General features: G+C 49.4%; 1 protein-coding gene across 1 annotated transcript in view; it reads right to left on the minus strand.

Moving 5' to 3' along the window:
- Nucleotides 1-13866, minus strand: part of LOC112122078 — a 59477-nt gene that overhangs the window by 30618 nt on the left and 14993 nt on the right. The gene's annotated exons all lie outside the window — the stretch shown is intronic.

Genomic DNA, 13866 nt, shown 5'->3' on the forward strand with positions numbered 1-13866 from the left:
GGGAGGGAGCCGCGGCCTGGCTGCCGGGGCCCGGGAGCGGCGGGGAGGAGCGGGGCGGCAGCGGCCCCTGCCGGCGGGGGGATCGCGGCGCCGGGCGCTCTACGGGGCAGGGCCGCCCCCGGTCGCTGACCCACTCGCCTCCCTGGGCCGGCCCGCAGCCCCGACGGGCTCTAGGGTGAGCCTGGACTCGAACCGCGCTCCCCAGGGGACCCGGGGGTCGGGGGATCTGTCAGCTGCTGCTTCCTTCCCCCAGTTATCGAGGTCCCCACGGGCCACCCCCCCCAGTCATGCCCGTTGCGAGCTGTGTGGTCTGCAAGGCTGGGCTCACATTTCATAGAAGGGAAACAACAGGACACAGAAGATTGGCCTGACTTGCCTCAGTTGCCGGGTGCTGCACTGGAACAAGCCCTTAGCTCGCTCAGATACACTTACTAAAGTCAGAACACAAAGGCGCTGGGTTTCGTTTGGCCGGTGGGTGCTTTTGAAGAGGGGTGTGTGGGGGGGCACTCTGCCAGTTTTGGGCGGAGGCTATTTTCAGCATATTTATACACGCCTTTCAAATCCTAGTTATTGAATGTGTCTATGTTAATAATGATTCAATTGTTATGAACGACATAATGACATTATCCTGAATTACAGTATATTCAAACCATTGAAATCACAAGCTGCCTTCACTAACGTCCCAGTTTAAAGGCATTCTATCTCACTGTCCCTTCTGGATGAAACTGTCAGCAATCTGCTTTACATCTAGTTCCCTGGGATTGTTTTGATGCACTAAGGACAGTTACATTATTGAGTTGAGTCTGTTCGATTGGTGACTGGAATGGTTTTTAAATCTTCTGGAGCTGGAGAATGTGTTCAGGATGATACAGGCATAGTGAGAAGTACTCTTATGAATTTGCAGAGTCCTGTAAGTGACTCCAAGATCTCTTTCTTGATGGGTAACAGCTAATTTAGGCACCATCATTTTGTATGGATAGTTGGGATTATATTTTGCCATGTGCATTACTTTGCATTTGACATTGAATTTCATCTGCCATTTTGTTGCCCAGTCACCTAACTCTTCGCAGTCTGTTTTGGACTGAACTCTCCTGAGTAATTTTGTATCACCTGCAAACTTTGCCACCTCACTGTTTCCCCCTTTTTGCAGCTCTTTTATGAATATGTTGAACAGCCCTGGTCCCAGACCAGTACAAGCCCTTCAGGGGACACCACTATTTACTTCTCTCCATGCTGAAAATGGACCATTTATTTCTACCCTTTGTTTCCTATCTTTTAATTGGAGTGCCTGGCAATGTTTTCAGGATCATCTAATGATCCTTAATTTACTGTAATGACAAGCCCTTTGTTATCTTAATCACCCTGCCTCTGTTTATAAACAAACTCCCTGCCCCAAGGGCAGAAGTTCTTAGCAGCAGAGAACTCCTCACAGTCCACACTCAAGCTCTGGCTCCTGGGTGTTGTGCACCCACTACTTTTTTTCCCCGTGGGTGCTTGAGCGGCAGAGCACCCACGCATGGAGTCGGCGCCTATGCACGGGAGACCAGAACTGCACACAGTATTCCAGAGGAGGTCTCACCAGTGCCTCGTTTAATGGCACGAACACTTCCAGAGGGGTAGCCAGGGCCATCCCTAGCCATTTTGGTGCCCTACGCAGCCCCCCCTGCCGGGGGGGGTGGCCCCAGGCCTTCGCGAGGGGTGGCAGGAGCAGGCTTCGAGGGCAGGGGGGAAACCACCCCCCAGCACAAGCCGGCAGAGCGGAGTGGGTTGGGGCCGGGTCGCTCCACTTCCTGCTGCCGGGTGAGTGCAGGGCAGGCCCGACCCCACACTCACTGGGAGGTGGGAAGTGGAGCGACCTGGCCCCAGCCGCTCCGCTCTGCTCCTCTGGCTCCCAACCTTGGGACTTGGGGGGCAAGGGCGAACCACCCCCCAGCACTCACTGGCAGAGCGGGTGGGAGCCGGCGGCGCAGAGCAGGCTGGGGTCGGGCCGCTCCACTTCCTGCCACCCGGTGAGTGCAGGGCAGGCCCAACCCCTGATCCTGTCCTCAGGGGAAGGGGTGGAGTGGGGGCGGGGTGGGGCTGGGCGGGATCAGAGGCAGGGGCTTTGGGGAAGGGGTGGAGTGGGGGCAGGGCTGGGGTGGAGCAGGGGCAGGAAGAGGCGGGACTGGTGTGGAGCAGGGGCAGGGCCATGCGGAAGAGGCAGAGCAGGGGCTGGAGCAGCACGCAGCTGCATACTTTGCGTATCAGTAAGGACGGCCCTGGGGGTAGCCGCGTTAGTCTGTATCAGCAAAAACAACTAGGAGTCCTTGTAGCACCTTAGAGACGAACAAATTTATTTGGGCATGTATTTTATTTTAGCCCACAAAAGCTTATGCCCAAGTAAATTTGTTCGTCTCTAAGGTGTCACAAGGACTCCTCGTTGTTTTTACTAACACTTCCCTGTCTCTACTGGAAATACCTCACATGATGCTGCACCCCAGGAGCGTGTTAGCCTTTTTCATGGCCACATCACATTGACAGCTCATAGTCATCCTCCTGTGATCAACAAATACACCCAGGTCTTTCTCCTCCTCTCTGTCACTTCCAACTGATAAGTTCCCAGCTTATAGCAAACATTCTTCTGGTTAGTCCCTAAATACAGGACTTTGCACTATTAAATATCATCCCATTTCTATTACTCCAGTTTACAAGGCCATCCAGATCTTGTATGATATTCTGGTCCTCCATATTGGCACTACCTCTTAATTTTGTGTCATCTGCAAATTTTATTAGCACACTCCCACTTTTTGTGCCAAGCTCAGTAATAAAAATGTTTTATAAGATTGGTCCCAAGACTGACCCTGAGGAACTCCACTAGTAGTAACCGGCTCCTTCTTGCCTGACAGTTCACCTTTCAGTATGAGCCTTTGTAGTCTCCCCTTTAACCAGTTCTTTATCCACCGTTCAGTTCTCACATTAATCCCCATCTTCTCCAATTTAACTAATAATTTCTCATGTGGAACTGTATCAAATGCCTTATTGACAGTAAGATATTAGACCTCCTGCATTTCCTTTGTCTAAAAAATCAGTTACCTTCTCAAAGACATTAGTAACTTTGTTACCACCTCTTGAATCCAACAATTGAAACAATTGTAGAAAAATCTTCAATTACTTTCTACCATTTATGCTACTCACTTTTTGCAGTTCACAAGCTTGGAACAAATCATTTAACTTTAGGAAACATCCAAACAGCCCTTTCTTATTGTAATCACCCATTAATCCCTGTTTATAAACACAATTCTGACAGCTCAGGGACCAAAGGAAGTTTTTTTTAAAGGCTTTTTTCAGTTCCCCCTAGAACTGTTTGCATGCGCACAGCTAGGGTGACCAGACAGCAAGTGTGAAAAATCGGGACGGGGGTGGGGAGTAATAGAAGCCTATATAAGAAAAAGACCCAAAAATTGGGACTGTCCCTATAAAATCGGGACATCTGGTCACCGTACGCACAGCAGAGACTGAGTGAGAATGAAAAACAAAAAGCGGAAGAAACCCTCTCCCAAAAAAAACCCAAACCCACAACCCACCACTTATAACTCAGGCTCCATGTTTGTCACAGAGGTCACGAAAGTCCCAGATTCTGTGACTTTCCATGACCTCCGTGACTTCTGCAGCAGCCCGTGCAAATAGCCCGGAAGCCACCTGAGCAGCTCAGGAAGCCCCTGGGCCAGTCGCACTGGCCACTGCTGGGGCAGTCTCGGGCGCCCCCAGCCGCAGGAGTTTGGGCATGGGGGGGGCTCAGGGTTGGGGTGCGAGGTGGTGCTTACCGGGGGGGGGCCTCCCCAGAAGGGTGACAGGAACGTCCCTCCCTCAGCTTCTAGCTCCACCTGCTGCCTCCGCCCGCAGGCACCGCCTCTGTAGCTCCCATTGGCCATGGTTCCCAGACAATGGGAGCTGCAGAACCGGGGCTTGGGGAGGAGCAGAGGCAGCACGTGGAGCTAGGAGCTGGAGGTCGCCACTTCCCAGGAGCTGGGTAGGGAACCTGCCCCACCCCCCCCCACCCCCCCCCCCACCCCCCCCCGCCCACACCCCCCCCCCCCGGGCACCCGCAGCACCCCCTCCAGCCTGGCTCCCCCAGTACCCGTGGTGCCCCCCCCAGGCCGCAATCCCCCCTGAGTTGCAACCCCCCTGAGCAACCATGGCGTCCCCCAGTCCACACCCCCTGAGCACCTGTGCCCTCCCCAGGGCCGTGCCCCCCCTGCACCCATGGTGTCCCCCGATCTGTGCCCCCTGGGCCATGCCCCCCACACAAGTGCCCACGGCACCTCCAGGGCTGCCCCCATACAAGTTTTAGTCAGGGGTATATAGTAAAAGTCATGGACAGGGCACGGGCCATGAATTTTTGTTTACTGCCCGTGACTTGCCCATGACTTTTATTAAAAATACCTGTGACCAAAACGTAGCCTAATTTATAAGTATCTTGATTATACCATGCCTCTTGTTTCATTAAATCCCTCGGCTGGCCAGGTGTGTCCTCTGTGCTAACGGCTATGGGCAAATATTCCCCCTCCCTCGTCAGCCAAGTAATTTGCATCAGTCCAGACCCTAGCTTTCAAATTGTCATCTGCTACTACTTCCAAGGCTGGACGCTGTTCCCATCAGCAGCATTGGGTCCCCCCCCCCCCTTCTCCTAGAAGGCTGAAATCTGAACCTTCCCGCTTACAGGTCTGTCCACCAACCACAGCCCCTCTGCGCTATGAGCCTCTACACCAGAGGTGAGGAACTTTTTCTATCACATGCCATTGACCCACATTAAAAATCAATCGTGGGCCACACACAAATAAAAAGCAAGGCTAGGAAAACTGGGTGGGCCCTGGCTTTCGGGTGCGTGGGCAATGACAGGGGAGCAGTCTCCCCCCACAGAGGGGGAGTACAGTTTTGTGGGGCCCTGTCATAAACAGACAGTTAAGGGTTAATGCCTCTTTTACCTGTAAAGGGTTAAGAAGTTCACCTAGCCTAGCTGACACCTGACCAGAGGAACCAATGGGGGGACAAGATTTTTCAAGAGGAAGGAGGGAAGTTTTTCCTTTGTTCTCTTCATTAAGTTCTGTGCTGGAGTGAAAAGATCCAGGAATCAACCAGGGTAGTGAGTATTAGAGAAGGAATAAATTAGCTTATGTTTATTTCCTTTTCTGACTTTGTTTTGTAATAGAGGGGGAATTAAATTGGGTTTTTCTTTCGTGTAACTAAGGTTTTTGCCCAGAGGAAAATCCTCTGTGTTTTTGAATCTGTTGTCTGTGAGAATAGCTTGCATGCTAATCTCATAGAGGTATTCCTTTCACCCTTTTTCTTTAATTAAAAGTCTTTTCTTTAAAACCTGATTGATTTTTCCTTGTTTTAAGATCCAAGGGGTTTGGATCGGTGTTCACCAGGAAATTGGTGGAGAAGTCTCTCAAGGCTACCCAGGGAAGGGTTATAGTATTTGGGAGGAAGATATTTGGGGGCGGGGGAAGACAAGAGTTCCCAAATGACTCATAAATGGTTGTTTAAACGATTTGGTGGTGGCAGCATACTGATCTAAGCTGGTAATTAGGGGTTCTCATGCAGGTCCCCACATCTGTACCCTAAAGTTCAGAGTGGGGGTGAAACCTATGACAGGCCCCTTCCCCACCTCTTCTGCCTGCAGTTCCCCCCCTCCTGCCAGGGAGCAGGGTCGGGGCACAGGAGCTTGCCCAGCTCCACCCTCACGGCGCTCCTGCCGGGGTGCAGGGTCCGGGCATGGGGGTTTGCCCTGCTCCGCCCACCTCTCCTGATGGGGAGTGGGGTCAGGGCGCAGGGCCTTGGCCAGCTCTGCCCGGCGCTCCTGCCGGGGAGCAGGGTCAGGGCCCGGGCCGGATGCATTTAAGCAAGGGGCCAGATCCAGTCTGTGGGCCATAGGTTCCCACCCCGGCTCTACACAGACACTCTCATGCATGCATGCTTTTGGATATACCACCACCACCAGCAGCAGCTTAGAGACTGGACTCTGTTTTAAAGAGCTACCAAACATATCCAAAGTGTCTAGAGAGGAGAGTCTGCCGGCTCTTCCCTGCATCCTTGAGGGTTCAGTCATAAGGCTGTTCTGCTCTGAAAAAACAGTAACCAAATCTTTCCTCAGAACCTGAGTCACAGACTGCTTACTTAAAGGATCAGCCTGGAGACACTGATGTTCCAACAACATTGTCTCCCCAGGAGGCTGTTCAATTTCCCCAGCCATTTTCACCTTCTCTAGGCTATCCAGAGTGGATCTTTCTAAAGCAAGGTCAGTGGATCCGTACACCTCTGAAAGACCAGCAGTTAGGAACTGAAACAAGTCTCCCAAATGAACTGTTGCTTTCTCCATACAGTGATTCACCCTGAGTTAACTCAATCAAATCACACCCATCATTTGCAGCAAACTGCTTGCAAAAATTACCAGGAAGATTTTTCTCTTCAGGAAACTTTCTAAACAACAACCCATCTTTTTTCTGCTCTACAGAAGCATTGCTCTGTGCAGCCACAACAAACTTCTTCTGACTTTCACTTACATCCAGAATCACCTCTGGAACATCAAGAGGATTTTCACATAACCTCCTTTCAGGCAAGCTGCTAAACCCCGCGGTTAAAGGGTTAGAGGCACTCTCTTTCCCTCTGCAGCTTTCCTCACTGGCAATATACAGGCTACCCACACACAAGCTTAGGAACAATTCCTTCTTGGGGTCCAGAACCAGCTCTGGGACAACTGAAATATGCTCACCCATCGTAGGCTGAAAGGCACCTTCTGTCTGCTCTACAGACAAAGGACTGGAAGTACACTCTCCTTCTCCAGCAGGCACACTGCTATTTGCACCGGGCAAACAATTGGAAACAGTTTCTCCCTCAACAGATAAACTGCTGTTTTCCACAAACAGTGGCTCATCATACTGAGCTACTTTAAGCAAAACATTTCTATTTGGTTCAGGCTCACTTTTACAAACTTCACTTGCCAACAATCCATCACTCACCAAAACTCTGCCCATAGTTAGGGCTTTAACTTGGTTAAACACAGAAAACTGCTTGCTGTCAGACACCCTCCTTCACAAATCTCCCTGTTAGTTACAGACAATACAGAGGATTGACATTCATACTTTTTCTGGGACTGGGTATGACATTAACCTGATTAAGCGTATTTGTCATGTCATTATTAAACAACATACCAACATTGTTATAAACCGGACAGTTTATCTCCCAAACTTTGCTGTTGAGAGGATCTGGACTTTCGGGAAGATACAGTTTTTGCTGTTCTTTTATTACTTTGATTTGGGGTTTAAGTCTGGCAACTCTTTCCTCAGCAGCCAGTTCCAGCCTTCTGCATTCCTTGGCAGCTTTCTCCATAGCAGCCAGCCATTCCATCTGCCTTTGAGCTTCTTTGTCCATATCAGGTATGGACAAAGCTTTTCTTGCCATCGAAGATCTGCCATTTCTTTCTCATGCTGACGATGCTGTTTCTCAGGGCTTGCCGTTTTGATTGTGGATCACTCATTGTGCCTAATGTTAACCTTTAACACTCTCAGTATCAAAATTTTAAATTTGGAATAGTGTGGGGGTTCTGATCCAAAACCCAAATGATCTGGGTCTGTGGATCCTGCCGACTACGCCAATGTGACCTGGTGTGCCTAGGGCTGCCCTCACTGGAAATGCCAAGGTCAGGGCAGGCTGCAAAAGGGAGAGCAGACACTCCCCAAAGCTGGTGGTTAACACTGAAGTTAAACTCTCCAACCAGTCACAAACTGTGCTTCTGATTCCCACACTGTTTATAATGAAGCACAAAAAAAGGAATTACACACACCCCTTATTGCATTCCAGTTCTCTGGCTCCCAATCAGCACCTAGGGCCAGTACAGTCAAAAGTTATTTTAAAACTCTGCTCACATATACAAAACGTTCTTCTGAACCAGCCACATTGCCAGGTCAGTATTAGGTTGGATCTTACCCAAAATACCACGCTGCAGCCAATCCTTTAGTGTCTGAAACTAAAGGTTTATTATAAAGAAAAAAGAAAGAACAAGAAGAGAGTTGTTAAATGGTAAAACAGTCACATACATACAAATACTTCAAAGTCCATATATATATATAGGTTCCTAGCAGTATTGGTGAGTTTACTGGCTTGAAAGTCCCCCTGGAACATCCACAGCTGGGATGGGTCATTCAGCCCTTTGTTCAGAGCTTCAGTTTGTAGCAAAGCTCCTCCAGAGGTAAGAGGCAGGAATGAAGACAAAATGGAGAGGATGCAGCTGTCTTTTTATAGTGTTTTGCCATGCAGCCTGTGCTTCCTTTGTTTCAAACACAAGCTGCCCAGCACATGGCAAGGAAACCTTAGAGTTCTGTTCATAGGCATCCCCTGCATGCCTTGCTGAGTCATAAGATGTAGCCTCTGACCCTTTCAATGGGTTCACTGTACAGCTGATGTCCCTTGATGAGCCATCAAGCAGGCTGGGCAGTGCTGATGCCAATCTGTCTGGGGGTGTCACCCAGATGCAGAGCACAAGTTTGGAAATACAGATATACCATGCATATCTATAACTTACAATACAAAGGTGATACAAGTATATATAAAAAGGATTATCATACTTGGCAAATTACAGTATAACATTTTCACAGACACCTTACATGGCATATCTGGCACAACTCATGGCAATTTTACAATATTGGTATTCATAATATCCTAAAGTGTCCCCCAGATTCCATACAGTGTCACACAAGGGTCACCCAATTAAACTAATAGGCAGCAGGTTTAAAGCAAACTTCAGGAAGTACTTCTTTACCCAATGCACAGTCAACCTGTGAAAATCATTGTGAAGGCCAAAAGTAGAACTGGGTTCAAAAAAGAATTAGATCAGTTCCTGGAGGACAGGTCTATCAATGGCTATTAGCCAGGATGGTCAGGGATGCAACCCCATGCCCTGGGTGTCCCTAAACCTCCAACTGCCAGAAGCTGAGAATGGGCGACAGGGGATGGATCACTTGATAGTTGCCCTGTTTTGTTCATTCCCTCTGGGCACCTGGCATTGGCCATTGTCAGAAGACAGGATACTGGGTTAGATGGAGCATTGGTATGGCCCAGTGTGGCCGTTCTTATGCTTTTACGTTATGTTCTTATGAGATTGGCACAGGCTGAATGTTTCAAAAGCAACTAGTGATATGAGTGTGACGGGATCCCCAGGGTGCAGCCTGGGACTGTGGGACCGCTGTGCCCCCCTGAACGCTCTCCAGCCTGGGCTGTCTCTCACAATGCCTTGCTAGTGATCAGCAGCAAACCCCTCCAGGCGCTGTTACCACTCAGCACAACCGCATGTGGAGCCCCACACCAAGCTAAATTGCATGAATGCTCCCAGAGCCACTCATGAATCACACAGGGAAAGGCACCAGCCAAATCCCCCCAGCTCCCAGCACTGTACCCCAGGAATATACCGTCTTGCATTGCTCAAGACGAGCCGTGCAGATTTATTAACTGGTTCACCACTTCATCAATGGAAAGTGAATATACACCAACCTTTGTAAACCTGAGCAAATTTACTACGCTTCATGCAAGCTCACTGGTAAAGATAAGCAATTAAACAAATTTATTGACTACAAAAGATAGATTTTAAGTGACTATAAGTGACAGGCAAAAAGTCAGAGTTAGTTACCAAAATAAAATAAAATAAAATAAAATATAAGCACGCAGTCTAAACTTTCAATCCTATTAGACTGGGCAACATCAAGATTAAGCAGTTCTTCTCACCCCACTGGATATTGCAGTTCATAGTACACAGATTTCACCCTTGAAACCTGGGCCAGTCTCCTCTGTTGGAGTTTTAAGTCTTCTCAGTGTCGTTGTTGCTTGCAGCATCGGTGGGGGCAAGAGAAAGGCGACGCATGGGCCTGCTGTGTTCTGTTTTATACCCTCAGTCCCAGGTGCTTAGGGAACACACAAGTCCAGGCATGTCTGGGGGACATTGCTGAGTCCCCAGGCAAGACTGAGCAATTCCCCTGGTGCGGCCTCATGCAGGTGAGTCATTGCATTGTAGCTCCTTTGCTGGACAATGGCTGTTGATGGGTTGTTTGACGCCCCGCCCAGGCGTTGGTTACTTTCCTTGTTATTGCTAATATCTGGCTGATTTCCCCATTTACCGCATGTTTTAGTGACAGCCATACAACACAAATCTCATAACTTCATGTGCATTAATGATCTACATATATGGATAGAGAAATGACTTTCAGCAGGTCATAGCCTTTCCCCTGATACCTCACATGGTCTGCTTTATATGCAAGATCACAATTATAGACAGATGAGGAATGGGGGTTACAGTACGCGCGCCCCAAGGTATAGTATGTCACAATAAGGTGATATGTTTGGGTGTCCAAATTTAAATATGTGGATGGGGCCCACGTTTTTTTAAGTGCTGAGTAATCTGCCTCTGAAAATCAGAACCCTTTCAGATGGCTCACATTGGGCACATGGAAATCAGGGCACCCAAAATCCCCCATTACTGATAAAAATTGAGGCCACCGATTTATTATTAGTTTTAGCTACAGTGGTTTATTTTGCGAGGTTGGTATTTTTCAGTCTCTCTGCACCCCTAGAATGCAACCCAGGATTTGCATAAACCTGGCTCCCACCCCTCACCCAGCCCTAGTCTTCCCCCCTCATAGCCTTCCACCTTTGCCTGTGTGGGTCTGGTGCAGAGACCCTGAGTGAAGCTGGACAGGGCTTGCCCTTGTGCAGTTTAGGGGTGGGGAGTAATTGTTTTTATTTTAAATCTAGGAAATTAAATATCAAAAATGGCATTAAAAATGTGAAGGATGCAACGTCAAACACTTGAAGATCAGGAAATGACCAAGTTGCAGTGGTGTGAAATTGAGGTTTAACTCCAAGGAAAAATTTACATTTAAAGGACTGGACATTGGTGTGATGGGTTGGATCACAGAAACCCCCTTGAGGACTGCCACCTGATGTGCCGAGACTACCTCTGAGCCCGTTTTCCCTGGCAGCTTGGGACTTCAGTGCCCTGCCCGGTTGGAGCCAGACACGCTAGCCTGCTACAAACACAGACCCAGGTCTGAACCATGTCCCCCAAAAGCTGCAGGCTTAACTGAAAACAGCTTACAGAAGTGTTCCTGTCTCCAACACTCAGATGCCCAGCTCCCAATGGGGTCCAAACCCCAAATAAATCCGTTTTACCCTGTATAAAGCTTATACAGGGTAAACTCATACATTGTTTGCCCTCTATAACACTGATAGAGAGATATGCACAGCTGTTTGCCCCCCAAGTATTAATACATACTCCGTGTTAATTAATAAGTAAAAAGTGATTTTATTAAATATAAAAAGTAGGATTTAAGTGGGTCCAAGTAATAGCAGACAGAACAAAGTGAATTACCAAGCAAAATAAAATAAAACACGCAAGTCTAAACCTAATACAGTATGCATCCGAAGAAGTGGGCTGTAGCCCACGAAAGCTTATGCTCTAATAAATATGTTAGTCTCTAAGGCCTGGTCTACACTAGGCTTTTATGTCGACTTTAGCGCCGTTATATCGAATTAACCCTGCACCCGTCCACACCAGGAAGCCATTTAGTTCGACATAAAGCTCTCTTTAAATCGATTTCTGTAATCCTCCCCAACGAGAGGATTAGCGCTAAATTCGACATGGCCATATCGAATTAGGCTAGGTGTGGATGGAAATCGACGGTAATAGCTCCGGGAGCTATCCCACAGTGCACCACTCTGTTGACGCTCTGGACAGCAGTCCGAGCTCGGATGCTCTGACCAGCCACACCCCCGGGAAAATTTGAATTCATTTTCATTTTCCTGTCTGGGCAGTTTGAATCTCAGTTCCTCTTTGGACATCGAGGGGAGCTCAGCAGCAGTGGCAACTATGCAGAGCTCTCCAGCAGAGATGGCCGTGCAATCTAATAGAAAGAGGGCCCCAGCATGGACTGATCGGGAAGTCTTGGATCTCATCGCAGTGTGGGGCGATGAGTCCGTGCTTTCAGAGCTGCGCTCCAAAAGAAGGAATGCTAAGATCTACGAGAAGATCTCCAAAGCCATGGCAGAGAGAGGCTACAGCCGGGATGCAACGCAGTGCCGCGTGAAAATCAAGGAGCTGAGACAAGGCTACCAAAAAACCAAAGAGGCTAACGGACGCTCCGGATCCCAGCCCCACACATCCCGTTTCTACGAGGCACTGCATTCCATCCTGGGAGCGGCCGCCACCACTACCCCACCCCTGACCGTGGACTCCGAGGATGGGATCATGTCCGCGGCCGGTTCCTCGTCGGACATGACAGCGGACGGGGAAGATGAAGAAGGAGATGAGGAGGACGAGGCAGTCGACAGCGCTGGCACCGCTGATTTCCCCGACAGCCAGGAGCTCTTCATCACCCTTACCGAGATCCCGTACCAACCGTCCCCATCCCTTACCCCGGACACAGAATCAGGGGAAGGATCAAGCAGTAAGTGCTGTAAACATGTAAACATTTATTTAAAACAGAACGGTAATATTTATACTATTAACAATGTACATTTATAAAAGTTCTGTAAACTAGTAAAAAAATAATCAGGTACAAAACAGGAATATTTACAAAGGTAACAAATGGGTTTTCATGATTTCTCTGTCTTAGGCTCTTCTCAATTTAGTCCCAAGTGTTTTAAAAAATGTTCACAATGTCCGTTACTCCATGATTCCCAGGCCCAAGACGCTCCACTCCATAGTCCCAGTGCACCTACGCGAAAATCCGGTCAATGTGGCCGGGGATCGACGAGAAATCCTCGTAGGAGAACTCCTCGTAGGTCTCGTGGAGGTAGAGCTCAAGCCTGTTGATCAGGTTCTGGGGTAGGGCGATCTTAGTGGGCCCTCCGTGGTAGCAGACATGCCCCCTCCACGCCACAATCAAGTACTCCGGGATCATGGCCCGACATAGCATGGCGGCATACGGCCCCGGTTTCTGCATGCTTTCCCGCAGCATGCGTTCTCTCTGGGTGTCCGGGATCCTCAGGAGGGTGATGTCGCTCATGACGCCCTGCTTTGAATTAGGGAGGGGAATGTTAGTATTGGGACTGCTTTACAGCCACGCGGTGGAGGGAGAGGGGCAGCATACAGGGATCTTTCCCTGGGACAGCCGCGAGGGGGTGGGACAGGGGCAGAGTTGATGCTGTCCTGATTGCTGGCAGCAGAGACTGGCATTGCTTTCAATGTGAAAGGAGGCCAGTGCTACTGCTGGAGTTTTAAGCAGCCACAAGTCTGCGGCTTACCATTATTGCCCGCTCCAGAAGTTCAGGTCTCCAGCCACAGTTCTCTGAACAGTCCAAGACCTCCGCAAGTCCACAGGCACTGAAGGCGACGGCCGAAAATTCGACCTTGTCCTGAGTGCGCATGTGAGAGGTGCAGTGCATGGTCTTGTTCACAGAGAAAGACTAGGTTCTTTGTATACAATTTCATTTATCTGTCTCAGGAATTCACTCCCTTTTCACAATTCACACAGACACATCTGCGACTGTCTCCCAACCCAGCCTCTCAGCACACTCCCAGAGGCTAGCGCAGATTAGGCGGAGGAAGAAGAAGACGCGTGAAGACATGTTCTCAGAACTAATGGACTGCTCCCGAGCCCAGGCAGCCCAGCAGACACAGTGGAGGGAGAACTTGTCACAAATGCACCGAGCAGTCATGGAACGGGAGGAGAGGTGGCGTCAGGAGGACCAACAGGCTACTGAAAAGCTGCTTGGACTAATGAGGGAGCAAACGGACACGCTCCGGCGCCTTGTGGATGTTCTGCAAGACCGGAGGCAGGAGGACAGAGCCCCGCTGCAGTCTATCTGTAACCGCCCTCACCCGCCACCAAGTCCCACACC

Source organism: Terrapene carolina, unplaced genomic scaffold (genome assembly GCF_002925995.2).
Source record: "Terrapene carolina triunguis isolate 2854851 unplaced genomic scaffold, T_m_triunguis-2.0 Scaffold443, whole genome shotgun sequence".
NCBI lineage: Eukaryota > Metazoa > Chordata > Testudines > Emydidae > Terrapene > Terrapene triunguis.